Here is a 27863-nt window from a genome sequence, read left to right as displayed (position 1 = left end):
ATCCTTTTTAGTAGCTTTATTTAATTTGCGGAAATCAATTACCATCCTATAACCTGTAATAATTCTTTGCAGAATAAATTAATCTTTATCATTAGGAACGACAGTAATACCTCCTTTCTTAGGGACACAATGGACAGGACTTACCCACTGACTATCAGCAACGCGATAAATTACACCTGCCTCAAGGAGCTTTAATATTTCCTTTCTTACCACTTCCTTCATCTTAGAATTCAGCCGTCGTTGGTGATCAATAACTGGTTTGGCATCTTTCTCCAAATTTATTTTGTGTTGGCATAGAGTGGGACTAATGCCCTTAAGATCATCAAGAGTATATCCAATAGCAGCATGGTGCTTCTTCAGAGTTTTCAATAATTTTTCTTCCTCCTTCTCTGAAAGGTTAGCACTAATAATAACAGGATATATTTTCTTTTCATCAAGATAAGCATATTTAAGAGTATCAGACAATGGTTTAAGCTCAAACACGGGATCACCCTTGGGTGGAGGAGGATCCCCTAAAATTTCAACAGGCAAGTTGTGTTTCAGAATAGGTCCCTGTTTAAAAAACACTTCATCTATTTCCCTTTTTTCATTCATAAACATATCATTTTCATGGTCTAGCAAATATTGTTCTAAAGGATCACTAGGAGGTACCGCAATAGAAGCAAGACCAATAATTTCATCCTTACTAGGTAATTCCTCTTCACGGTGTTGTCTACGAAATTTAGAAAAGTTGAACTCATGAGACATATCATCCAAACCAACAGTAACAACATCCTTTTTGCAGTCTATCTTAGCATTAACAGTGTTCAAGAAGGGTCTACCAAATATAATGGGACAAAAGCTATCTTGTGGGGAACCAAGAACAAGAAAATCAGCAGGATATTTAGTTTTCCCACACAAGACTTTCAACATCTCTAACAATTCCAATTGTTGAAATAGTATCTCTATTGGCAAGCTTAATTGTGACATCAATTTCTTCTAACTCAGTAGGTGCAATATCATGCATAATTTCTTTGTATAAGGTATGAGGTATTGCACTAGAACTAGCACCCATGTCACATAAGCCATGATAATAATGATCTCCTATTTTAACAGAAATAACAGGCATGCCTATAACAGGTCTAGGTTTATCTTTAGCACCAGGCTTAGCAATTCTAGCAGTTTCATTGCAGAAATAAATCACATGCCCATCAATATTATCAGCCAAGAGATCTTTAACAATAGCAATATTCGGTTCAACTTTAACTTGTTCAGGGGGTGTATAAGTTCTAATATTACTTTTGTTGACAACAGTTGAAGCTTTAGCATGATCCTTTATCCTAACAGGAAAAGGTGGTTTCTCAACATAAGCAGTAGGAACAATAGCATCATTATAAGTGATAGTCTTTTCTTCAACTTTAATAGGTGCAACTACTTTTACTTCTACGGGAGGATGATATTTAAACCACTTCTCCTTAGGGAGATCAACGTGAGCAGTAAAAGATTCACAAAAAGAAGCTACTATCTCAGAGTCAAGTCCATATTTAGTGCTAAATTTACGGAAAACATCGGTATCCATAAAAGATTTAACACAATCAAACTTAGGTGTTATACCTGACTCCGTACCTTTTTCGAGTTCCCAATCTTCAGAGTTGCATTTAATTCTTTCCAATAAATCCCATTTGAATTCAATAGTCTTCATCATAAAGGAGCTAGAACAAGAAGTATCGAGCATGGTGCGGTTGTTGTCAGAAAGCCGAGCATAACATTTTTGAATAATCATTTTTCTCGAGAGCTCATGATTGGGGCATGAATATAACATTGACTTAAGCCTCCCCCAAGCTTGAGCGATGCTTTCTCCTTCGTGAGGCCAAAAATTATATATATAATTACGATCATGATGAACAAGATGCATAGGATAAAACTTCTGATGAAATTCCAATTTCAATCGTTTGTAGTTCCATGATCCCATATCATCACATAGCCTATACCACGTCAATGCATCTCCCTTCAAAGATAAAGGAAAGACCTTCTTCTTGATCACATCATTGGGCATACCTGCAAGCTTAAATAATCCACAAACTTCATCCACATATATTAGGTGCTCATCAAGATGTAATGTTCCATCTCCTGCAAAAGGATTAGCTAGCAGTTTTTCTATCATACCCGAAGGAATTTCAAAGTAGACATTTTCATTTTCAGTAGGTTCAGTAGGTTGAGGAGCAACTCTTTGCTCTACTGGTCGGGGTGAAGATACCCCGAACAAGCCCCTCAGAGGATTACTTTCCATAGTAACAAGTGACAGTAAATTTCAGCACACTATATAAATTTTTTCCTTACCAAATTCCACCTACCAAAGGCGCTTCACTCCCCAGCAACGGCGCCAGAAAAGAGTCTTGATGACCCACAAGTACAGGGGATCTATCGTAGTCCTTTCGATAAGTAAGAGTGTCGAACCCAACAAGGAGCAGAAGGAAATGATAAGCGGTTTTCAGCAAGGTATTCTCTGCAAGCACTGAAATTATAGGTAACAGATAGTTTTGTGATAAGATAATTTGTAACGAGCAACAAGTAACAAAAGTAAATAAAGTGCAGCAAGGTGGCCCAATCCCTGGACAATTTCTTATATAAAGGAAAGAGCTCCCGAGGACACATGGGAATTATCGTCAAGCTAGTTTTCATCACGTTCATATGATTCACGTTCGGTACTTTGATAATTTGATATGTGGGTGGACCGGTGCTTGGGTGCTGTCCTTACTTGGACAAGCATCCCACTTATGATTAACTCCTATTGCAAGCATCCGCAACTACAAAATAAGTGTTAAGGTAAACCTAACCATAGCATGAAACATATGGATCCAAATCAGCCCCTTACGAAGCAACGCATAAACTAGGGTTTAAGCTTCTATCACTCTAGCAACCCATCATCTACTTATTACTTCCCAATGCCTTCCTCTAGGCCCAAATAATGGTGAAGTGTCATGTAGTCGACGTTCACATAACACCACTAGAGGAGAGACAACATACATCTCATCAAAATATCGAACGAATACCAAATTCACATGACTACTAATAGCAAGACTTCTCCCATGTCCTCAGGAACAAACGTAACTACTCACAAATCATATTCATGTTCATAATCAGAGGAGTACTAATATGCATAATGGATCTGAACATATGATCTTCCACCAAATAAACCAACTAGCATCAACTACAAGGAGTAATCAACACTACTAGCAACCTACAAGTACCAATCCCAGACTTAAAGACAAGAATTGGATACAAGAGATGAACTAGGGTTTGAGAGGAGATGGTGCTGGTGAAGATGTTGATGGAGATTGGCCCCCTCCCGATGAGAGGAGCGTTGGTGATGACGATGGCGATGATTTCCCCCTCCCGGAGGGAAGTGTCCCTGGCAGAACAGCTCCGCCGGAGCCCTAGATTGGTTCCGCCTCGTGGCGGCGGAGTCTCGTCCCGAAAGCTTGATTATGATTTTTCTTCGGACGAAAGACTTCATATAGCAGAAGATGGGCACCGGAGGGCCAACAGGGGGCCCACGAGCCAGGGGGCCCGCCCAGGGGGTAGGGCGCGGTCCCCACCCTCGTGGCCAGGGTGTGGGCCCCTCTGGTATTTCTTCTGCTCAATACTTTTTATTATTTCCAAAAACAACTTCTGTGGAGTTTCAGGACTTTTGGAGTTGTGCAGAATAGGTCTCTAATATTTGCTCCTTTTCCAGCCCAGAATTCCAGCTGCCGGCATTCTCCCTCTTCATGTAAATCTTGTAAAATAAGAGAGAATAGGCATAAGTATTGTGACATAATATGTAATAACAGCCCATAATGCAATAAATATCGATATAAAAGCACGATGCTAAATGGACGTATCAGTCATGCATCCAATCGGCTCTATCTCCGCAAAGGCTTGAACAAAACTCCATATGAGATACTCACTGGTAACAAGCTCAACCTCAAGTACTTTCGGGTGTTCGTGTGTAAGTGTTTCATTCTCAAGAAAGGTGTTTGTTTGTCTAAATTTGAGGCTAGAGCTCATGAGGGCATATTTGTTGGTTATGCTACAAACTCTCATGCTTACTGTGTCCTCAATAATTCCACGGGACTTATTAAGGAGACGTGTAACATGGAGTTTGATGAGAATAACGGCTTCCAAGTGGAGCAAAGTGGTACTTGTGATGTAGGTGATGAAATTCCTCCCCAAGACATAAGAATAATGGGTGTTGGTTTTATCCTACCCATTGAGGAACCCCTTGTGGCCGAAGGAGAAGGACAATGTTCCACTCAAGTGGAACCATCACCAACCCAAGACCCACACGCTTCCGAAGAACAAAGTGAAGGCCCTCAACCTCATGAACAAGATCAAGGGCAAGATCAACCTCAAGATGGTGTTGAACCACCAAGTGATGCCCGAGATCAAGTTCTCTCCTCCGAGCAAGTTCAAGATCAAGAGCAACCTCAAGACCAAGAACAAGCTCATGATGATGCTCAAGATGATCAAGTTACCGCTCCTCAACTCTCTCCTGAGGAGGAATTGGAGCGTCGTGCCGCCAAGATTGCATCCAAGCTCACTACTAAGGGTCATCTCATGACGAATGTGCTTGGAAGCATCCGAAAGGGGGTAAGCACTCGTAGACAATTAGCAAACTATTGTGAACATCACGCGTTTGTCTCTTGTGCTGAACCCCAAAAGGTCTATGAGGCGCTCGAGGACCCGGATTGGCTTAATGCCATGCATGAATAACTCAAAAACTTCGAGCACAACAAGGTGTGGAGATTGGTGCCAAGGCCATCGGGGAATCACAATGTCACTGGAACCAAGTGGATATTCAAGAACAAGCAAGATGCTCATGGGATTATCGTTCGCAACAAGGCTCGGTTGGTAGCACAAGGCTACTCCCAAGTCGAGGGTATCGACTATGGTGAAACATTTGCTCCCGTTGCTCGCCTTGAATCCATTCGTTTGTTGATTGCTTATGATTCTCATCATAACTTTAAGTTGCAACAAATGGATGTGAAGAGTGCTTTCCTTAATGGTCCTATTAATGAGTTGGCGTATGTCAAACAACCCCCCGGGTTCGAGGATCCCTATTTCCCCGATCATGTGTACTAACTCGATAAGGCACTCTATGGCCTTAAACAAGCCCCACGTGTGTGGTATGACCACCTTACCGAGTTATTGCGAGATCGTGGGTTTGAAATTGGGAAAATCGACCCCCACTCTTTTTACTAAGAAGGTCAAAGGGGAGTTGTTTGTGTGCCAACTATATGTTGATGATATTATGTTTGGTTCCCCTAACAAAGCTTTCAATGAGGAATTTGCCGCTCTCATGACCTCAAAGTTCAAGATGTCCATGATGGGAGAGTTGAAGTTCTTTCTCGGGTTCGAAGTCAAGCAAAGAAGAGAAGGAACCTTCATCAACCAAGCCAAATACACTCAAGACATGCTCAAGAGATTCAAGCTAAGTGATGTCAATCCGGCTTCCACTCCAATGCCCGTCAAATGCCAACTTGACATTGATCCCAATGGTAAAGCGGTGGATCAAAAGGTATATCTCTCCATGATTGGCTCCTTGCTTTACCTTTGTGCATCTAGACCGGATATCATGTTGAGTGTGGGAATTTGTGCACGGTTTCAAGCTGCACCTAAGGAAAGCAGCTTTGTGGCGGTCAAGCGAATCTTTCAATATTTGGCTCATACCCCAAACTTTGGCTTATGGTACCCAAGAGGAGCTGACTTCAACCTTGTGGGCTATTCGGACTCCGATTGGGCGGGAGACAAAGTGGATAGGAAGTCAACTTCTGGAGGGTGCCTATTCCTTGGTTGCTCTTTGGTGAGTTGGTCTTCCAAGAAGCAAAGTTGTGTGTCTCTCTCGTCCACCGAAGGGGAGTATGTGGCGGCTGGTAGCTGTTGTGCACAACTTCTTTGGATGAGGCAAACTTTAAAGGATTATGGTGTCATTTGTGACAAAGTGCCTCTTTGGTGTGACAATGAAAGTGCCATCAAGATTTCTCTCAACCCAGTGCAACACTTCAAGACAAAGCATATTGAGATTCGGTATCACTTCATCCGGGATCATATTAGGCGAGGGGATATCAAGCTCAACTATGTCAACACTCATGATAACCTTGCGGATATCTTCACGAAGCCCTTGGATGAAGCAAGATTTCGCGAGTTAAGGCATGAGCTATCATTGATTCGAGCAATGTGGTTTGAGCCCTTGCACACCACACCACACTCATCTTGATATCTTGTTTAGGTGTAGGCATGGACATAGGGGGAGTGTTGTTCTCTCAATGAACTCTCCCTCCCCCCATTATGCATAAATTGATCAACTCTTTCACATTAGCCATTTTTGATGGTACTTGTGCTTCAAAGACGAGTTTCGGTCATGGGCCCAAGGATAATTCTTCGCGGTGCCATACCAATTGACTCAAACATAGGTGGCTCTGACCACCGCCCTCTCTTTGGAGAGGTTATGTCTCGTGTTTGGTCCTTGTTGTCTTTTGCCTTTCTTTTTCAACAAGCCGAGTTTGTGTTTGATTTGCCTCTTGTGTTCGCTTCTTTTGTGTGTTTGAGTGCTTGAAGGTTGCATTGCAAAGGTCGTTTCCCTCTCTTTTTGCAAAACTGCACTTTCTTGGGGGTATGGTACTACCGTGGCAAGCCACGGTACTACCGCAGGAGGTGGGCTGCTCTGTGCGTGCACAGATGCATCCTAGGCACGGTACGACCGCTTCCATCGCGGCAGTAATTTTTTACTGCCGCAGGAAGAGCGGTACTACCGCAAGGACCTGTGGTACTACCGCGCCGTCACGAGCGGGTGGGGGTTAAGAGCGGGGCAGGGGGAGTTCCAACTCCCCCATACCCATTCATCTCTTTTCCCCACCCCGTCTCTCTCTCTCTCTCCTGCCCAAGAACGGCGCCGGAGGACCTCGCCGGATCTCCGGCCCCGGCCGCTCTCCTCGCATTCCGACCGGTGGGATCGATCCCCACCCCGTCCTCTTGCCGTGGAACAAGGTTTCTCCCCAAATCCCTCTCTCTTTGCTATGTTGTTTTGCCTCTAGGTTTTGGGGAGATGCATGTTGTTCTTGAGATTTTAGGCCAAATCCTTGCAAGAGTTGGATGTAGGAGAGTTGCTAGTGCAGTAGACATGCTTTTTGGAGTGATACAACAACATAGTTTGATCAACGGTAGTACCGATCTAGTGTTGCGGTTGTTTGTGTCCTAGATCCGCATCCAGATTCGTTGTTCATGTGGCTGTCGAATCCGTGCGGTACTACCGCTCCTCCTGGAGCGGTAGTACCGCCCGGGGTGCGGAAGTAAAAAATTACTTCCGCTCCAGGAGCGGTACTACCGTGCCACCCCCGCACAGTACTACCGCGGCTGGAGCGGATGTAATGTTTTAGTTCCGTAAGCCAGTCCGGTACTACCGTAGATTTACAAACTTTGCTGTTTTGTCCTTCCAAATCTTCTGTTTGCTTGTTTCATTTGGTTTTGTCCCTTGTCGTTGCAATAATCCTTCTCGGTTTCTCTCGTGTTTGTGTTGTCTATCATAGGTGGTGGCTCCGGTTCCAATGTCCGTCGTTCGAATCCCAGCCGTGACACAGGCTCAAAGCGCCTGCGCAACCAAGAGGAGGCTCCAGAGGGCTCCAATGCCCCCCAACGCCGAACCAAGACCACTGCCACCAAGACCAAGGAGTCACCAATGGGCATGGGTGAGATGCCACTGGCTGAGTTTGTCTCTCGCAGGAAGCTCAACCCCTATGTGAAGCCCCGTGAGAATTTCAGAGGGAATGATTTGTTCTGGACCAAGCAGCAGAACCTTATTTTTCTGGATGTGATCAAGGCCAAGCAGAACATCTACGTGGACGTACACTGGATCGACATGGATCACATGAGGAAGGATAAACACCGGGCATATTTTGGTGAGGCCTTGGACATGGTGGAGCAATTTGGCATTGAGGACCTAATCACTTTCCACCTGGACTTCGACCTTGAGATTGTGGCTAAGTTCTTTGCTTCGGTCCACTTCCATACTGATGAGGAATGGACCATGACATGGATGACCAATGGATAGAAAATCACTGCTAAGTGGAAGGAGTTCATGGCGATGCTCCAGGTTCGTGATGAGGGGCTCAACACGCCCGTTGGTGTTCGCCCTCATGCCAACCCTGAGTCAGCCAGCAAAAACAAGCTTCAGCCCTACTTTGTTGAGAAGAAGCTTCCCAGTGGCAAGAAGGCATGGGTGCTGAACCCATTCCTTGACATCATGCACCGGATCTTCCGCAACTCCCTCTTTCTGCGCATTGGTGACAAGGATAAGGTGCATGCTTATCTCGTGGATATGATGCTCATCTGTGAGGAGGCGCGTCTCGCTCAGACACAACCACTTGATGTCTCACATATCATGTGGTGTGAGCTACGGTTTGCGGTGTTCAATCGTAAGGTACCCATCTATGGACCGTACCTGTTCCACTTGATCTCAAGGACATGGGAGCAGCTCTATCCCAATGATGAGTTTGTTTCCCCCGGCTGGATTCGTCATGAGCCCATCAAGCTCCACATCAAGAGCCAGTGGGCTAACACCACTACCATGTTGAGGCAGAGGCTGCTAAGATGGACGTGGATGAGGATGAGATTGAGGAGGAGGAAGTGGATGAGGACAGCTCTGAGGGTTACTCGCCTTCATCTTCTGAGCCCACCTGGGCAAAGAAGCTGAAGAAGAAGATGAAGGCTTTGTTCTGCATGTAGGCTAAGGGATAGTACAGGATCCATGTTGCTTCCAAGGAGAGTCGCCGACGTGACAAGAGGATCTTGAGGACGTTCGGCAAGCAGGTATCAAGCGGGTCCGAGAAGCACATCACCCCAGAGGCTGAATGGATGGTGAAGCAGGGCTACCAGTGGACTGAATCTAGGGAGGAGACCATTCCCGCTACCGAGACCGACGAGGAGCATGACGAGTGATCGTTTCAGCTTGGACTACCACCTGTGTCATAGGTGTCCTCTCTGCCTTTTTGGCGTCTCGATGCCAAAGGGGGAGAGAGTGTAGGATTAGCGAGTTGTGTCGTGTTTTTTCGCTTTGTTGCTTTGCTTTCGTTCTATTGAACCTCGTCTGATTTGGTTTGGTTTGTGCTCGTGAGACCAGACTCTCTATCATATGGTGTAAGACATATGCACTCTAGCGTACTTTATTGTCTTTCATGCTTAGTAGCCCGTGAGCCTATGCTATCTTGTGCCCTTTACTTTATGCTCATATTTATTATCTTGCCTCCTTGCTTAGTGTTAGTTATATTGTTGCAAGATTTGCCTCGTCTATAAAATGTAGGGGGAGTGTTGATCCTAGTATGTGTGCCATGCAGTCCAAAGCATTCTCTAAGAGAGCACACACTAGGGGAGCCCGTCTATATTTTATAGATTTTGGGTTTGCCTACGGTTCATTTTATTTCCCTATGTGCAAATCCTATATTGTCATCAATCCACCAAAAAGGGGGAGATTGTAAGGGCATATCTATCCCTAAAGTGGTTTTGGTGATTGATGACAATGCTTTTGCGGACTAATCGTGTGCATTGAGCATTTCAGATATCCCATGTTTAGGCACAAGACGATTTGTTGCCCCTCGGAGTCTAGTGAAGACGGAGTTTTCCCTACGTTTCTTTTCGGTGGATTGAGTCGTAGGAAAGCTGTACTATTAAGAGGGGGTCCGCTTTGGAAAGGTTTGGGTGGAATCATCACGTACACGTCTTGTTGAGGATATAACCATTAGAGTCACCCGCCCAGGAGGGGCCGGGTTACGTCATAATGGTCATCACGCGAAGCCCAGTACCAAACTTGAAGACGGCGGGTCAATAATGGGCTTAAGACCCGGAGATGGCTTAAGGCCCGTAGTGACAACCGCCATAAGGGTGAAACTTGTAGTATAAGGCAAGAATGGTTGAGAGTCCGAGCCGGACACTGTTATGAGCCGGCCGGGACTCTGAGAGCCGCTGGGCATCAACCTCTCTATATAAAGGGACGACCCGGCGGCGGTTTAGGGACAAGCAAGACAAACTGGATAACCAGGCAGGACGGTTTAGCTCCTGGTGATCGAAACCCTAATCAATACCACCTCAACTGGACGTAGGCTTTTACCTTCACCGTAAGGGGCCGAACCAGTATAACCCTCGTGTTCCTTGTCCCGTTCAACCCCTTTAAGCTTCCTAGCTGCGATGGCTCCACGACTAAGTCCTTGCACGAGGACATCTGTCGTGACAATTCCACGACAGTTGGTGCCCACCGTGGGGCAGGCGCACGGTGGATTTGAGTTCTTGAAGGGCAGCTTCGAAGGGCTCAAGGGATACGCTATGGGCCGAATGACCAAGAGTCGTCGCGGCAAGCTCTACATCGATGATGCAAACTGGGGCCCCGATGCCGGCTCAATCGAGTACGGGTACCGGGTCCCCTTCGGCGGAATTCATGTCTTCATTGGCAAGATTGGTGAGCCGGGCCCTGAGCCAGATTTCGGCGTCGATCTCATTGAGACGGCTCAGCGTGCACGACCCGCCCGGGCTCTACCTGCCTTGAAGCATGCTTTCGTGGGATGTGTCCATGGAGGACTCTCTGAAGGATCTGGATGTAAGACGGCCGCCGGCTCTGACGGCGAGTCGTCTACGGATGATTCAAACTCGTTGTATCAACTTCAAGATGGCAGGCTCATGGGTTGTTCCGATGGCGACAGCATTCCGGACCCCTTTGAGCCGCTGAGGCGAGTTGGAATCTTCATGGCCGGCGCACAACCTGTTCAAAACCCCGCCTCCGAGTCAGGAAGCCCGGTGCCCTCGCCGGCTCGGGTGTTGATGGATCTCACAGACAAGATGACGGTCCTGTTGACCACTACGGTTTCTCCGGCGGATCAAGTTCAGCATGACGCGGAGGTGGCACAGTTAAAGTTGGATCTAGCAAAGGCCAAGGAGGATCTGGCGGCGGAGGGGATCAGGATGGCTGCAGAGAGGGCGGCTCTCGACGCCCAGACTCAGCTGATTCAGGCACAGTCCTTCCGGCTCACGATGGATCAAAACACGTCCAATGAGGTTATGAGAAGGAGGCATCAAAAGGCCCAATCTCGACTCCCTCCGGTTTACGATCCTCGAAACCTCTTCAACACGCCAGGTGCAGGGTCTGGTAACCCGCCAGAGATCATAGTGCCCGGGGCTGGGACGCCAATTCAGCCCCAAGTGATGGGGCCTCCCCGGGTGAACCCTGCCCCGCCTCAGTACGTGCCAATACCACCGGGTCATTATGCCAACCCGTTGGAAAACATGGTCTCCGCGGCTGGCGGCTCCCCCAATTGATGGTGACTCTCCAACGGCGGTTGAAACCCGTCGGGTCAGAGAACTCCTTCAGACGGCTCTGGCGCAGCAAGAGGCATATTCTTATAGCCGGGACAGGATTCATTCAACCCCTCGTCCAGGCCGGAGCCCGAGTTATAGCAGACACATGGTCTCAGCGACCGGCTCAAGTAATGTCCGACGCCATGACTTGCCTCCTGGCCACGGCCCGGCTCATAACGGAGCCTTTCACGCGGTAGACCAAGACAGAGCACGGCAAGAGGCGGAGCAGGTGCCTCAGTTGACGGCTTACCAGCCACCCCCGGCTTATCCGACGGCTTCCATCGACGTGGGTATACCTACGAGGACTGGAGGTGTCCCTTGTCTGGTGCCGGCTCTCCGCAATGAATGTCTGCCCAAGGATTTCAAAGGGCCTAGGAAGGTGCCTAATTACACGGCTGATTTACAACCCGGAGCCTAGATTGAGAGTTATGAGATGGCCATGGAGTTGCTGGAGGTTAGCGAAGCGGCAATGGCCAAGTACTTCACCATGATGTTAGATGGGACTGCTCGCACTTGGCTGAAGGGGCTGCCACCGAATTCTATCGGGTCTTGGGCTGAGCTGAAAGCCCGGTTCATCCAAAACTTCAAAGATACATGTAGGCAGTCTATGTCAATTGTGGATTTGACTAACTGTAAACAGCAGGAGGGTGAGGCCACAACCCATTGGGTTCGCCGGGTCAAAGAGATAATACATTCATCTGATAAGATGGATGCCGGCTCTGCAGTCTTAATGTTGGAGCAGAATTGTCATTTCCTGCCCCTGAAGATGAAACTCGGGCGGCTCAAGCGCGATTGCAATGATATGGGTACGCTGATGGCGGCTCTTGTCAAGTACGCCGGCTCTGATAGTACCAAGGACCCCGCGTCAGATGATGAAAGGACAGGGAAGGGAAAGAAGAACGGCAATGGCAAGGGTCCTCAGCATAACCCGGCGAACCAAGGAGGTAGCAAGCGTAAGGCTGATGGCAAAATAGAGTTTGTGGCCAATGCCAGCTCACAGGGTAACAACCAGCGACGTAAGGGGAGGCCACCTCCCCGAGCCGGCGGTTCCGGCTCAACGCTTGAGCAGTTGTTGAATGAGCCTTGTCCAAGTCATGGCTCTAGGGAGAAGCCAGCTACTCATCTATGGAAATATTGCGCAATCATGAAGGCCTTTAAGAATTCCAATGCCTTTAATGGCAACAATGGCTCGGGCGGCGGCTCAGGCGCTGGCGGCTTTCATGGCCCAGGCGGCGGCTCAAATTCCAATCCTCAGAATGTTCAAGGGGGCTTTAATTAGCAGTCCGGCCAGGGTCATCAACAGCAGCAGGGGGATACCAGACCAATCCAAAGCAGCTCAATGGTGGACAGTATCATGTGTTTGCCACCAGTCTGTGTAAGCGAGATCAGAAGCTTCATAAGAGGGCTGTGAATGCTGTTGAGCTGGCGGTTCCACGCTATTTAAGATGGTCTGAGCAGCCTATTGTATGGAGTAGGGAGGATCACCCTCCCCGGGTTGATAATCCGGGTCACCTGGCCCTGGTGGTGGCTCCTCAGGTGGGGGGATATAAGTTCACTAAGGTGCTCATGGATGGAGGCGACAAGTGAATGAAGGCTTATGGGCCGGGCTTATTTATAAGGTGCGGCTAATAAGTGGGCGCGAGAAACGAGGTGGCCACGGCGTGATTATCTCGCCACAGAAGCGCCTCGATTTTCGGGATGGCCATTAAAGATAAGATCCGTTGAGATATGACAGAATAAAAAATGAACTTAATGGAAGATGACGTCATGGAGGGTTACCAGGAATCCAGAAGATGACGTCACGGCGGGTTATAACCTTCGCACAAATATAAGCCGGAAGATTTTCTCTCAAAGGGATTGAAGATTGACATGAACCGGTTCAAATCAATCTGGGGCCTAATGTTGAGGATATAACCATTAGAGTCACCCGCCCAGGAGGGGCCGGGTTACGTCATAATGGTCATCACGCGAAGCCTAGTACCAAACTTGAAGACGGCGGGTCAATAATGGGCTTAAGACCCGGAGATGGCTTAAGGCCCGTAGTGACAACCGCCGTAAGGATGAAACTTGTAGTATAAGGCAAGAATAGTTGAGAGTCCGAGCCGGACAATGTTATGAGCCGGCCGGGACTCTGAGAGCCGCTGGGTGTCAACCTCTCTATATAAAGGGACGACCCGGCGGCGGTTTAGGGACAAGCAAGACAAACTCGATAACCAGGCAGGACGGTTTAGTTCCTGGTGATCGAAACCCTAATCAATACCACCTCAACTGGACGTAGGCTTTTACCTTCACCGTAAGGGGCCGAACCAGTATAACCCTCGTGTTCCTTGTCCCGTTCAACCCCTTTAAGCTTCCTAGCTGCGATGGCTCCACGACTAAGTCCTTGCATGAGGACATCTGCCGTGACAATTGCACGACACGTCTGTTCCTTTTGCACCACCTTTCCTTTGGCTCTTTGGAGCATCCTCCGTTTTTTCCGTGTCTCTGCAAAATGAAGGACTCCTAGTGTTGTTGTGCTGGGACATGCAGTAGTATAGCTCATGGGAGCGGTAGTACCGCATGCCCTTACGGTAGTACCGGCTAGGGATGCGCTAGTACCGCCGGACCTTGTGGTAGTACCGCTCCACGGGCGCGGTAGTACCGTGGCCTCAGGCCGGGCACAGCAGCATGAGCGGAAGTAGGGGCAGATGTAATTGTTTACATCCGCGCCCTACGCGGTAGTACCGCTCCAGGTTTGCGGTAGTACCACGTCGGATTTTTGCACAGATCGAAACTCGGCAGAAGTAGCCACGGTTGTATTTTTATATGTCCGTGCCTTCCCAGCCTAGACTAACCCTGCCTTGCGGTAGTACCGCAAGGGGGAGCGGTAGTACCGCTCCGGCGGTTCTACCGCTCTTTGCTTCAACGCATTAGGGCTGGTCTAGCCCCTGCCGTCCATACGGTAGTACCGTGGTGCCCCGCGGTAGTACTGTCTGGTGCGGTAGTACCGCAAGTCGTGGGCTGAGTAAGTGGATAACGGTTGCATTTGTCCTATCACTATAAAAGGGGAGTCTTCTTCTCCGAGTTGACCACCTCTTCCATCCCCAAGCTCCATTGTTGCTCTAAGCTCCATTTTCGCCCGATCACACTCCCTAGCCAATCAAACTCATTGATTTTCTAGGGATTGGTTGAGAAGGCCCCGATCTACACTTCCACTAAGAGAAATTTGATTCCCCCACTAATCCCTTGCGGATCTTGTTACTCTTGGGTGTTTGAGCACCCTAGACAGTTGAGGTCACCGCGGAGCCATATTCCATTGTGGTGAAGCTCCGTGTTGTCGTTGGGAGCCTCCAATTAAGTTGTGGAGATTGCCCCAACCTTGTTTGTAAAGATCTGGTCCCCGCCTCCAAGGGCACCAATAGTGGAATCACGGCATCTCACATTGTGTGAGGGTGTGAGGAGAATACGGTGGCCCTAGTGGCTTCTTTGGGAGCATTGTGCCCCCACACCGCTCCAAGGGAGACGTACTTCCCCTCAAAAGGAAGGAACTTCGGTAACACATCCTCGTCGTCACCGGCTCCACTCTTAGTTATCTCGTACCTTTACTTGTGCAAGCTTATATTGTGTTGCATCTCTTGCTTGCTTGTGTGCTTGTTGTTGCATCATATAGGTTGTTCACCTAGTTGCATATCTAGACAACCTACTTTGATGCAAAGTTTAAATTGGTAAAGAATAGCTAAAAATTGTTAGTTGCCTATTCACCCCCCCCCCCTCTAGTCAACTATATCGATCCATTCAATGTCCCCATCTTGACCCCTCGGCGATCCTCGACCCTCGACCCCTCGACGACAGAAACATTTTACCTTAGTAACTTAGAAAAAATGTTATCGGGGAGGGGGGTATATCGACCCCCCCTTGTCATGTCGAAGTTATCGGGGAGGGGGTATATCAACAACGACGACATACATACATGGAAAAAATGTTATCGGGGAGGGGGTATATCGACCCCCCCCCCCCCGCCTCATGTCAAAGCTATCGATGAGGGGTATATCGACAACCTAAAATGCACTAACCTAAATCAACGACACCCTCGTTCCCGATAAAAAATAAGAAGAGGAAGAAGAAAAAAAAGAGGAGAAGAAGAAAAAATAGAATAATAAGAAGGAATAGAGGAGAAGAAGAAAAAATAGAATAATATTATTCTATTGTTTCTTCTTCTCCTCTATTCCTTCTTCTTCTCCTCTTTTTTTTCTTCTTCTTCTTCCTTCTTCTTCCTCTCCTTTTTCTTCTTATTTTTTCTTCTTTTTCTCCTCTTCGGGGAGCGGGTATATCGACCCCCCCTCACGTCGAAATTATCGGGGAGGGGGTATATCGACCCCCCCTCATGTCGAAGTTATTGGGGAGGGGATATATCAACCTCCCCCCCTCATGTCGAAACTATCGGGGAAGGGGTATATCGACCCCTTGATACGTCTCCAGCGTATCTATAATTTATGAAGTATTCATGCTATTATATTATCCATCTTGGATGTTTAATGGGCTTTACTATGCACTTTTATATTATTTTTGGGACTAACCTATTAACCCAGAGCCCAATGCCAGTTTCTGTTTTTTCCCTTGTTTCAGTGTTTCGTAGAAAAGGAATATCAAACGGAGTCCAAACGGAATGAAACCTTCGGGAGCGTGATTTTTGGAACGAACGTGATCCAAGAGACTTGGAGTTGAAGTCAGGGAAGCTTCGAGCTGGCCACGAGGCAGGTAGGCGCGCCTGCCCCCTGGGCACGCCCCCCACCCTCATGGGCCCCTCGTGGCTCCTCTGACCGAGTTCTTTCGCCTATATATATCCATATACCCTAAAAACATCGGGGAACAGAATAGATCGGGAGTTCCGCCGCCGCAAGCCTCTGTAGCCACCAAAAAACCAATCGCAACCCTGTTCCGGCACCCTGCCGGAGGGGGGATCCCTCACCGGTGGCCATCTTCATCATCCCGGCGCTCTCCATGACAAGGAGGGAGTAGTTCACCCTCGGGGCTGAGGGTATGTACCAGTAGATATGTGTTTGATCTCTCTCTCGTGTTCTTGAGGTGGTACGATCTTGATATATCACGAGCTTTGCTATTATAGTTGGATCTTATGATGCTTCTCCGCCTCTACTCTCTTATAATGGATTGAGTTTTCCCTTTGAAGTTATCTTATCGGATTGAGTCTTTAAGGATTTGAGAACACTTGATGTATGTCTTGCATGTGCTTATCTGTGGTGACAATGGGATATTCACGTGATCTACTTGATGTATGTTTTGGTGATCAACTTGTGGGTTCAGTGACCTTGTGAACTTATGCATAGGGTTTGGCACATGTTTTCGTCTTGATTCTCCGGTAGAAACTTTGGGGCACTCTTTGAAGTTCTTTGTGTTGGTTGAATAGATGAATCTGAGATTGTGTGATGCATATCGTATAATCATACCCACGAATACTTCAGGTGACATTGGAGTATCTAGGTGACATTAGGGTTTTGGTTGATTTGTGTCTTAAGGTGTTATTCTAGTACGAACTCTATGATAGATTGAACGAAAAGTATAGCTTCGTGTTATTTTACTACGGACTCTTGAATAGATCGATCAGAAAGGATAACTTTGAGGTGGTTTCGTACCCTACCATAATCTATTTGTTTGTTCTCCACTATTAGTGACTTTGGAGTGCTCTTTGTTGCATGTTGAGGGATAGTTATATGATCCAATTATGTTAGTATTGTTGAGAGAACTTGCACTAGTGAAAGTATGAACCCTAGGCCTTGTTTCCTAGCACTGCAATACCATTTACACTCACTTTTATCATTAGTTACCTTGCTATTTTTATATTTTCATATTACAAATACCCATATCTATCATCCATATTGCACTTGTATCACCATCTCTTCGCCGAACTAGTGCACCTATACAATTTACCATTGTATTGGGTGTGTTGGGGACACAAGAGACTCTTTGTTATTTGGTTGTAGGGTTGTTTGAGAGAGACCATCTTCATCCTATGCCTCCCACGGATTGATAAACCTTAGGTCGTCCACTTGAGGGAATTTTGCTACTATCCTACAAACCTCTGCACTTGGAGGCCCAACAACGTCTACAAGAAGAAGGTTGTGTAGTAGACATCAAGCTCTTTTCTGGCGCCGTTGCCGGGGAGGTGAGTGCTTGAAGGTATATCTTTAGATCTTGCAATCGAATCTTTTAGTTTCATGTTTTATCACTAGTTTATATTATAATAGAAAACTACAAAAAAATGGAAGTAAGGGTGCCTCATATGCTTCATCTTTTTAATATCTTTCGTGAAAATGATGGGAAGGAAAATTGTGCTCAAGTACTAGAAGAAGAATTACATAGAATGCTTGGCAGAAAATATGTGAATGATGAGCATGATTGCAATGTTGTTAGTATGAATTCTTTGAATACCCATGATGCTAATGATATGCAAAGCCACAAGCTTGGGGAAGCTATGTTTGATGAAGATGATATTTTTTTGTCCCCCGAGCTTTGATGAGCAAATTTACTATGATGAAAGCATGCCTCCTATCTATGATGATTATTGTGATGACACGTATGCTATAAAGAATAATGATAACCATGAAACTTGTCATCTCGATCTTAATTTTCAATCACATGATAGTTATTTTGTTGAGTTTGCTCCCACATTTATTCATGAGAAGAAGTTTGCTTATGTGGATAGTAAAAATTCTATGCTTGTAGATCATGAAAAGAATGCTTTATGTGATGGTTATATTGTTGAATTCATTCATGATGCTACTGAAAATTATTATGAGGGAGGAATATATGCTTGTAGGAATTGCAATAATATCAACTTCCCTCTCTATGTGCTTAAAGTTTTGAAGTTATGCTTGTTTTACCTTCCTATGCTAGTTGATTATTGTTCCCATAAGTTGTTTGCTCACAAAATCCCTATGCATAGGAAGTGGGTTAGACTTAAATGTGCTAGTCATATTCTTCATGATCCTCTCTTTATGTTTCAATTCTTATGTTTTATGCGAGCATCATTGAAATCGTCATGCCTAGCTAGGGGCGTTAAACGTTAGCGCTTGTTGGGAGGCAACCCAATTTTTATTTTTGTTCTTTCTTTTTGGTTCTGTTTAGTAATAAATATTTGATCTAGCCTCTGGTTAGATGTGGTTTTATGTTTTAATTAGTGTTTGTGCCAAGTAAGACCTATAGGATCTTCTTGGATGATAGTTATTCGATCTTGCTGAAAATTCCAGAAACTTTCTGTTCACGAAAACAATTGTTTAAAATCACCAGAACGTGATAAAATACTGATTCCAATTGCAGCAGATCAATAATCAAATTATCTAGGTCTTCCTATTTTCGTAGAAGTTTTTGAGTTCCAGAAGTTTGCGTTAGTTACAGATTACTACAGAATGTTCATTTTTTTGACAGATTCTGTTTTTCGTGTGTTGTTTGCTTATTTTGATGAATCTATGGCTAGTAAAATAGTTTATAAACCATAGAGAAGTTGGAATACAGTATATTTAACACCAACACAAATAAAGAATGAGTTCATTACAGTACCTTGAAGTGGTGTTTTGTTTTCTTTCGCTAATGGAGCTCACGAGACCTTCTGTTGAGTTTTGTGTTCTGAAGTTTTCAAGTTTTGGGTAAAGATTCGATGGACTATGGAATAAGGAGTGGCAAGAGCCTAAGCTTGGGGATGCCTTCGTTCATCTGTAACTTTACATGGAGCTATATTTTTATTCACCACATGATATGTGTTTTGCTTGGAGCATCATTTTATTTTCTTTTGTTTTGGTTGTTGTATGAATAAAATACCAAGATCTGAAATTCTTAAATGAGAGAGAGTATTCACATAGCTACGTAATTATTTAACTACTCATTGATCTTCACTTATATCTTTTTGGAGTAGTTTGTCATTTACTCGTGTGCTTCACCTATATCCTATGAGTAAATGGTTGAATGGTTTGAATGTCATAAATATGAAATTATATATGTTTCATATGCCTTTCCCATGGGGAGTAATGCCTTCACATATAAGAAGTAGAGGTGGTAAATTTATTGAAGGTTAGCAAACATTGTAATGGTCACTTGAACAATTCATGAAAGAATATTGAAGGAAGAGAGATTTCACATATAAATATACTATCTTGGACATCTTCTCTGATTGTGAGCCCCATTAATTATTTTCAAACCTAAGAAAATTAGTTGAAGTTGGACAAGGAAGACAACATAATGAGTTATGCTTGAGTATATTTGTATAGAAGTTATATTGTTATGGATCCTCTAACATGTGGTGCTTGCTATTTATAATCCTTTGCTAGCCAAAATATCTGTACTAAGCGGGAATACTGCTTGTCCATCCAAAATCCTTGAACCAAGTTCCTTCCATGAGTGTCCACCATATCTACCTATATGCGGATTTACCTGCTGTTCCAAGTAATTTGCATGTGCCAAACTCTAAACCTTCAAATAATAATCTTTTTTGTATGCCCTAATCGCTCATGTAGCGACTAGGGGCTGTCAGTATCTTTCATGCTAGGTGGGTTATTCTCACGATGAGTGGACTCCGCTCATCATTCACGAGAAAATGGCTAGTAATATAACTAGGATGCCCAGTCCCGTGATCAAAAGATCAAAAAAATCACAAATAATTTAAACAAACTCCCCCAAGATTGTTGAAAGTTGGACGGCACCTGTTGTTTCGGACAAGTGTGATTGATTGGTGGAGGGGGAGTAAAATCTTTACCTTTCTGCGTGGGAACCGCCTATAATGTATCTAGTATGGAAGATATTGGGAACTCTTGGTCGTCATGTTGACAATGAAAGCATACCTCTCAAAATTATTTTCATCTCTGTTTTAGCCTCGAGCTCTGGCACCTCTGCAAATCCCTGCTTCCCTCTGCGAAGGGCCTATCTTTTACTTTTATGCAAGAGTCAGTAGTATTCCTTCTCATTCCAACCTACTCTTTAGTTGGCAAGCATCATGTGATGGAAAGATCTAAGCATATATGGCCATTCAAATATATTTGAGCATGAATTATTATTGTTGACATTACCCTTGAGGTAAAAGGTTGGGAGGCGAAACATTAAGCCCATATCTTTCTCTGTGTTCGATGAATACTATTTGTTCTAAAAATATGCTTTGAGTGGTAGCAATCATGGAAGACTAAATGATAGTTGAGTATGTGAAGTTTGCTGAATGAAAGCTCTGACATAGACTCTTCCTAAAAATAAGATGAATTGCAATTGTTTGATGACTGAGAACATAGTTTGTTAGTTTTCAAGAAAGTTTACGATCTATACTTTAACATGTGAATAGCTTGTTACTTGATCATCAAAAGTTCTATGAGTTGAGCTACTGTTATGACATATAATGATGCTAGAAAATGTGATTGAAATTATCATTGATCAAACTTGTGCACCTGCTAGCATTCACACTTCATAAATTATTTCTTTTATCATTTAACTACTCGAGGACGAGCAGGAATTAAGCTTGGGGATGCTGATACGTCTCCAACGTATCTATAATTTATGAAGTATTCATGCTATTATATTATCCATATTGTATGTTTAATGGGCTTTACTATGCACTTTTATATTATTTTTGGGACTAACCTATTAACCCAGAGCCCAGTGCTAGTTTCTGTTTTTCCCTTGTTTCAATGTTTCGCAGAAAAGGAATATCAAACGGAGTCCAAACGGAATGAAACCTTCGGGAGCGTGATTTTTGGAACGAACGTGATCCAGGAGACTTGGAGTTGAAGTCAGGGAAGCTTCGAGGTGGCCACGAGGCAGGGAGGCGCGCCTGCCCCCCTGGGCGCGCCCCCCACCCTCGTGGGCCCCTCGTGGCTCCCCTGACCGACTTCTTTCGCCTACATATATCCATATACCCTAAAAACATCGGGGAACAGAATAGATCAGGAGTTCCGCCGCCGCAAGCCTCCGTAGCCACCAAAAACCAATCGGGACCCTGTTCCGGCACCCTGCCGGAGGGGGGATCCCTCACCGGTGGCCATCTTCATCATCCCGGCGCTCTCCATGACGAGGAGGGAGTAGTTCACCCTCGGGGCTGAGGGTATGTACCAGTAGCTATGTGTTTGATCTCTCTCTCGTGTTCTTGACGTGGTACGATCTTGATGTATCGCGAGCTTTGCTATTATAGTTGGATCTTATGATGTTTCTCCCCCTCTACTCTCTTGTAATGGATTGAGTTTTCCCTTGGAAGTTATCTTATCGGATTGAGTCTTTAAGGATTTGAGAACACTTGATGTATGTCTTGCATGTGCTTATCCGTGGTGACAATGGGATATTCACGTGATCTACTTGATGTATGTTTTGGTGATCAACTTGCGGGTTCAGTGACCTTGTGAACTTATGCATAGGGGTTGGCACACGTTTTCGTCTTGATTCTCCGATAGAAACTTTGGGGCACTCTTTGAAGTTCTTTGTGTTGGTTGAATAGATGAATCTGAGATTGTGTGATGCATATCGTATAATCATACCCACGGATACTTGAGGTGACATTGGAGTATCTAGGTGACATTAGGGTTTTGGTTGATTTGTGTCGTAAGGTGTTATTCTAGTACGAACTCTATGATAGATTGAACGGAAAGAATAGCTTCATGTTATTTTACCACAGACTCTTGAATAGATCGACCAGAAAGGATAACTTTGAGGTGGTTTCGTACCCTACCATAATTTCTTCGTTTGTTCTCCGCTATTAGTGACTTTGGAGTGACTCTTTGTTGCATGTTGAGGGATAGTTATATGATCCAATTATGTTATTATTGTTGAGAGAACTTGCACTAGTGAAAGTATGAACCCTAGGCCTTGTTTCCTAGCATTGCAATACCGTTTACACTCACTTTTATCATTAGTTAGCTTGCTGTTTTTATATTTTCAGATTACAAATACCCATATCTATCATCCATATTGCACTTGTATCACCATCTCTTCGCCGAACTAGTGCACCTATACAATTTACCATTGGTATTGGGTGTGTTGGGGACACAAGAGACTCTTTGTTATTTGGTTGCAGGGTTGTTTGAGAGAGACCATCTTCATCCTACGCCTCCCACGGATTGATAAACCTTAGGTCATCCACTTGAGGGAAATTTGCTACTGTCCTACAAACCTCTACACTTGGAGCCCAACAACGTCTACAAGAAGAAGGTTGTGTAGTAGACATCATTCAGTCGAAGTTATGCGGCCGAGACGAGCTTTACATACAATATTGAAAAATACATATTACATGGAATTTATGCATGTACATAATATGTATAGCCACAATATACTACATATATAATAAAAATAGACAAAAATCATCTAAAAAATGAACAAGCCGGGCTCATTTGCGGCGGTTGCGAGGATGGGGCAGCTTTTCTTTTGTCGTAGGTGACGATAGGGAGGGACCGCGCGTGGCCGCGCAGCTGGGGATTACTTTGTTCTTAAACTTGAGGTTCGAATAATTGCGCTGCCTGTAAGCTGCATCACATTCACCTCTGCCGGGAAACAACCATGCCAAGGTGTGTGGGAGCTGTAACGCCCACGATGCGGCTATATCTCCCACGTGTCGAGGCACGACTTAGAGGCATAACCGCATAGTGGTTTTGTCGCAAGAAGGGTCATCTTCACACAATCCCATGTAATGAACAAGAATGGGATAACGAGAGTTGGCTTACAATCGCCACTTCACACAATACATAAATATAATTCATACATCATCCAAAATCCACACATAGACCGACTACGGTCAAAATCCAAATGAAATTAAGATTACCCCAAATGCTAGATCCCCGATCGTCCCAACTGGGTTCCACTACTGATCATCAGGAAAAGACACATAGTAACGACCACGTTCCTCATCAAACTCCCACTTGAGGTCGATCTCCTCAACTGCACTGGCATCGTCGGCACCTGCAACTGTTTTGGTAGAATCTGTGAGTCACGAGGACTCAGCAATCTCACACCCGCGAGATCAAGACTATTTAAGCTTATAGGAAAGGATGGTGTAATGAGGTGGAACTACAGTAGGCACTAAGCACATATGGTGGCTAACATACGCAAAAGAGAGCGAGAAGAGTAGCAATGGAACGGTCGTCAACTAGTAATGATCAAGAAGTGACCCTGAACTCCTACTTACGTCATTCATAACTCAAACCGTATTCACTTCCCGGACTCCGGCGAGAAGAGACCATCACGGCTACACACACGGTTGATGCATTTTAATTAAATCAAGTGACAAGTTGTCTACAACCGGACATTAACAAATTCCCATCTGCCTCATAACCACGGGCACGGCTTCCGAAAGATAAATACCCTGCAGGGGTGTCCCAACTTAGCCCATTATAAGCTCTCACGGTCAACGAAGGATAAACCTTCTCCCAGGAAGACCCGATCAGTCTCGGAATCTCGGTTTACAAGACATTTCGACAATGGTAAAACAAGACCAGCAAGACCGCCCAACTGTGCCGACAAATCCCAATAGGAGCTGCACATATCTCGTTCTCAGGGCACACCGGATGAGACAGGCTACGAGTAAAACCAGACCTCGAGTTTCCCCGAGGTGGCCCCGCAGGCGGCTCGGTTCGGACCAACACTCGAAGGAGCACTGGCCCGGGGGGTTGAAATAAAGATGACCCTCGGGCTCGCGAAAACCCGGGGGAAAAGGCTTAGGTGGCAAATGGTAAAACCAAAGTTGGGCCTTGCTCGAGGAGTTTTATTCAAGGCGAACTGTCAAGGGGGTCCCATAAATCACCCAACCGTGTAAGGAACGCAAACTCAAGGAACATAATACCGGTAAGACGGAAACTAGTGCGGCAAGAGTGGAACAAAACACCAGGCATAAGGCTGAGCCTTCCACCCTTTACCAGATATATAGATGCATTAATATAAATAAGAGATATTGTGATATCCCAAGATATCCATGTTCCAACATGGAACCAACTTCAACTTCACCTGCAACTAGCAACGCTATAAGAAGGGCTGAGCAAAAGCGGTAACTTAGCCAAACAACGGTTTGCTAGGAAAAGGATGGTTAGAGGCTGACATGGAAATATGGGAGGCATGATATAGCAAGTGGTAGGTAGCACAGCATGGCAATAGAACGAACAACTAGCAAAGCAAAGATAGAAGTGATTTCGAGGGTATGGTCATCTTGCCTGCAAGGTTCTCAGAGTTGTCGAAAGCTTGATCCTCGTAAGCGTACTCAAAAGGTTCCTCGTTCACGAACTCGTCTCCCGGCTCTACCCAAAACAAGAACACAAGCAAACGGAACCACAATCAATCACGGGAAATGCACAAGCAACATGATGCAAAACATGAATGATATGCAAGATATGATATGCGATGCATATGCGTGCTTTGGAAGAAAAAATGATGAACAAGGCAGTAACTTGGCAAACCAAGTATGTCACTGGAAAGACGAGATGATTTCGGTCGAAATCGATATAAAGATCACCGGAAACGGATGCACGGTTTGCAAATGGCAAGCAAAACAAGAAAGACACGAATCTGCGATTAACAGCATGATAGCACTTAGAATGCAACAAGTAACAATGCTACCGCACTCCAACATAGCAACAAAGTATATGAATGTAATCTACAGGAGATGCTTGACAAAAGATGAACACTGAGCTACGGCTAGATCACAACATAACAAGCTCAAACAAGCATGGCAAAAGTGCAAAAGATATCAGGTTCACAGACTTGGTGAAATTACTGGACATGACTGAAACAGCATCAAGTTGCAATGTTCAGAGCACGAAATCAACATGCTACAGGAACATAACATGGCAAAAGAAGGCATCGCATTATTCTAATAAATGCATATGACAAAAGTCCCTTACTGACCATAAGACAAAAAGGACCAGAAGATATGATGGCAACCATGTAAACATAGCAAGTTGCGTTAACAGGTTTCAGACTTAGCAGAAAACAGAGCATGGCAGAAACAATAATATGAAGGCATCTTGGTGAGCTCGATGCACTCACCACAAAGCAACGCATGAAAAAAAAAGCATACCTACAGCAAGATGGCATGTTTATGAAGCTATCCATGGCAAGAGAAAATACATAGAATCTATGAAACAACTACAACAAGCTTGGCAAAATTGAATATCATGTTAACAATCTGCCAGAAATATTTTATAGCAAAAGTAGAGCAAGATTGAGTCATACTATGGCACTCCATAATTGCACAAAAGAGCAGTAATAGATCAACTACAACAATATCTACAAAACATCCTTACTGAACATCTCCAAAAGGAGCATGGATCTCTCTGTAGCCACATGGATACATAGCAACAAAATATCAGCAGTCACAGACTTGGAAAAATTACTGTCCCTGAAATCAGAAACATTACGGAGCCTAGTTTGCATACTTGTGCTAGTCACCACAGAGATCACAAAACTACATGGCATACACCTCTGTAAAGATGGCATGGCATACATCAAAACACATGTAGAGCTCATACTCATAAGATGCAGAGATTAAATGCAACAAAAATAACAAATCCTCAAGTTCTGATAAGTAACAGCAACTAGCACTCTTGCACCAGAGATTTGGGCATCAAATGAACTCAAATGAACATCGTGCAATGGAACAAAATGAAGAGCATCACGAGACGAACATTTTGATATATCACACGCGCGAAACGGAGCTATATGCAGAGAGTTATGATGCGATGAACATAGCAATATACTGTGAAAATATAAGGACTTTGGATTTTCGGGGAGAGGAGAAAAAGTCAACCCGAGGCTCTCTGGATCCAGATCGGGCGGTGGTTGCTCGAGCTCGGGCCGCCGGAGTGCTCGCCGGAGGGAGGGCGACGGCGACCAGTGGGGAAGAAGAGGAGGACGGACGGGCGGCGACTGGAGCAGGAGGCGGCGGGGTCCGGCGACGGCGAGGCGGCGGCGTGGCCAGAGACGGCGATGCGGCGGCGTGGCCGGCGACGGCGAGGCGGCGGCGCGGCGGGAGCGGCGGCCGCGGAGGGCTCGGGCGCGGGCGACGGGGCTGGAGGAGCGGGCTCGGGGGGCCTCGCACGGGCTCCTGCGGGCCGGCGGCGATGTGGGCGCGGGACGCCACGTGGCGGCGTCCCGTTGGCTGCGGGCGTCGGTGGAGAAACGTCCGGCCGGCTGCGGACGTGTCCGGCGGCGCGGAGGAGCGGTTAGGGTTTTGGACTGCGAATGTATTTCGGGAGGGGAGGTGTATATATAGGTAGAGGGAGCTAGGAGACTCCAAACGGAGTGCGGTTTTCGCCCACACGATCATGATCGAACGACCTAGAGCATGGAAGAGACTTAGAGGGGTTTTGGGCTGTTTAGAGAGGGTTTTTTGCTGCAACACACAGAAGGCATCTGCGGTTAACCGTTGGAGTACCAAACGACGTCCAAATGGAACGAAACTTGACCGGTGGTCTTCCGGTGGTATACCAAGGCCACTTGACAAGCCTCGGTCCATTCCGAGAGCGTTCAACACCCGCTCACGAAAAGAAACAAGAAGGGTGTGCCGGAGGAGGTGGGAGCGCCGGATTGCAAAACGGACAACGGGGAAAATGCTCGGATGCAGGAGACGAACATGTATGCAAATGCAATGCACATGATGACATGATATGAGATGCATGACATGAACAAAATGCGAAAACAAAACCCGACCACGGAGGGAATATCATAACACATAGCCGGAAATGGCAAGAGTTGGAGTTACAAATGTGGAAAGTTACATCCGGGGTGTTACAACACTCCACCACTACGGGAGGATCTCGTCCCGAGATCTAGGACTGAAAGAACTCTGGATATTCAGAACGAAGATGGTCCTCGCGTTCCCAGGTGGCTTCTCGGTCGGAATGGTGCGACCACTTCACTTTCAGGAATTTGATTGACTTTTTGCGAGTCTTGCGCTCAGTTTCTTCAAGAATATCAACTGGGTGCTCATGATAAGACAGATCTTCTTGGAGTTCAATCTCTTCGACGTTGATGGTGCGCTCAGGAGTCTTGAAGCACTTGCGAAGCTGTGACACGTGGAACACATCGTGCACGTTCGCGAAGTTGGAAGGAAGCTCAAGTTGATAGGCAAGGTCGCCTCTTTTGCCAATGATCTTGAAAGGACCCACGTATCTAGGGGCAAGCTTCCCTTTGATACCGAAGCGACGAGTGCCTTTCATTGGAGAGACGCGGAGGTAGACATGGTCTCCGATCTCGAAAGCCACATCACGGTGCTTACTATCATAGTAACTCTTCTGACGCGATTGCGCGGCTTTGAGATTTTCACGGATGACTTTACACATTTCTTCAGCTTCTGTGATTAAGTCATTGCCAAGAAGTTGGCGTTCACCAGTCTCTGACCAATTGAGAGGAGTACGACACTTTCTGCCATAGAGAATCTCAAATGGGGCCTTGCCCGAACTCGCTTGGAAGCTGTTGTTGTAGGAGAATTCGGCATATGGAAGACAATCTTCCCATTTCATGCCAAAGAAAATGACACAAGCCCTGAGCATATCTTCAAGAAT

Source organism: Triticum aestivum, chromosome 4D, assembly GCF_018294505.1.
Source record: "Triticum aestivum cultivar Chinese Spring chromosome 4D, IWGSC CS RefSeq v2.1, whole genome shotgun sequence".
Classification (NCBI taxonomy): Eukaryota; Viridiplantae; Streptophyta; class Magnoliopsida; order Poales; family Poaceae; genus Triticum; species Triticum aestivum.
Note: the sequence above shows the minus strand (reverse complement) of the source record.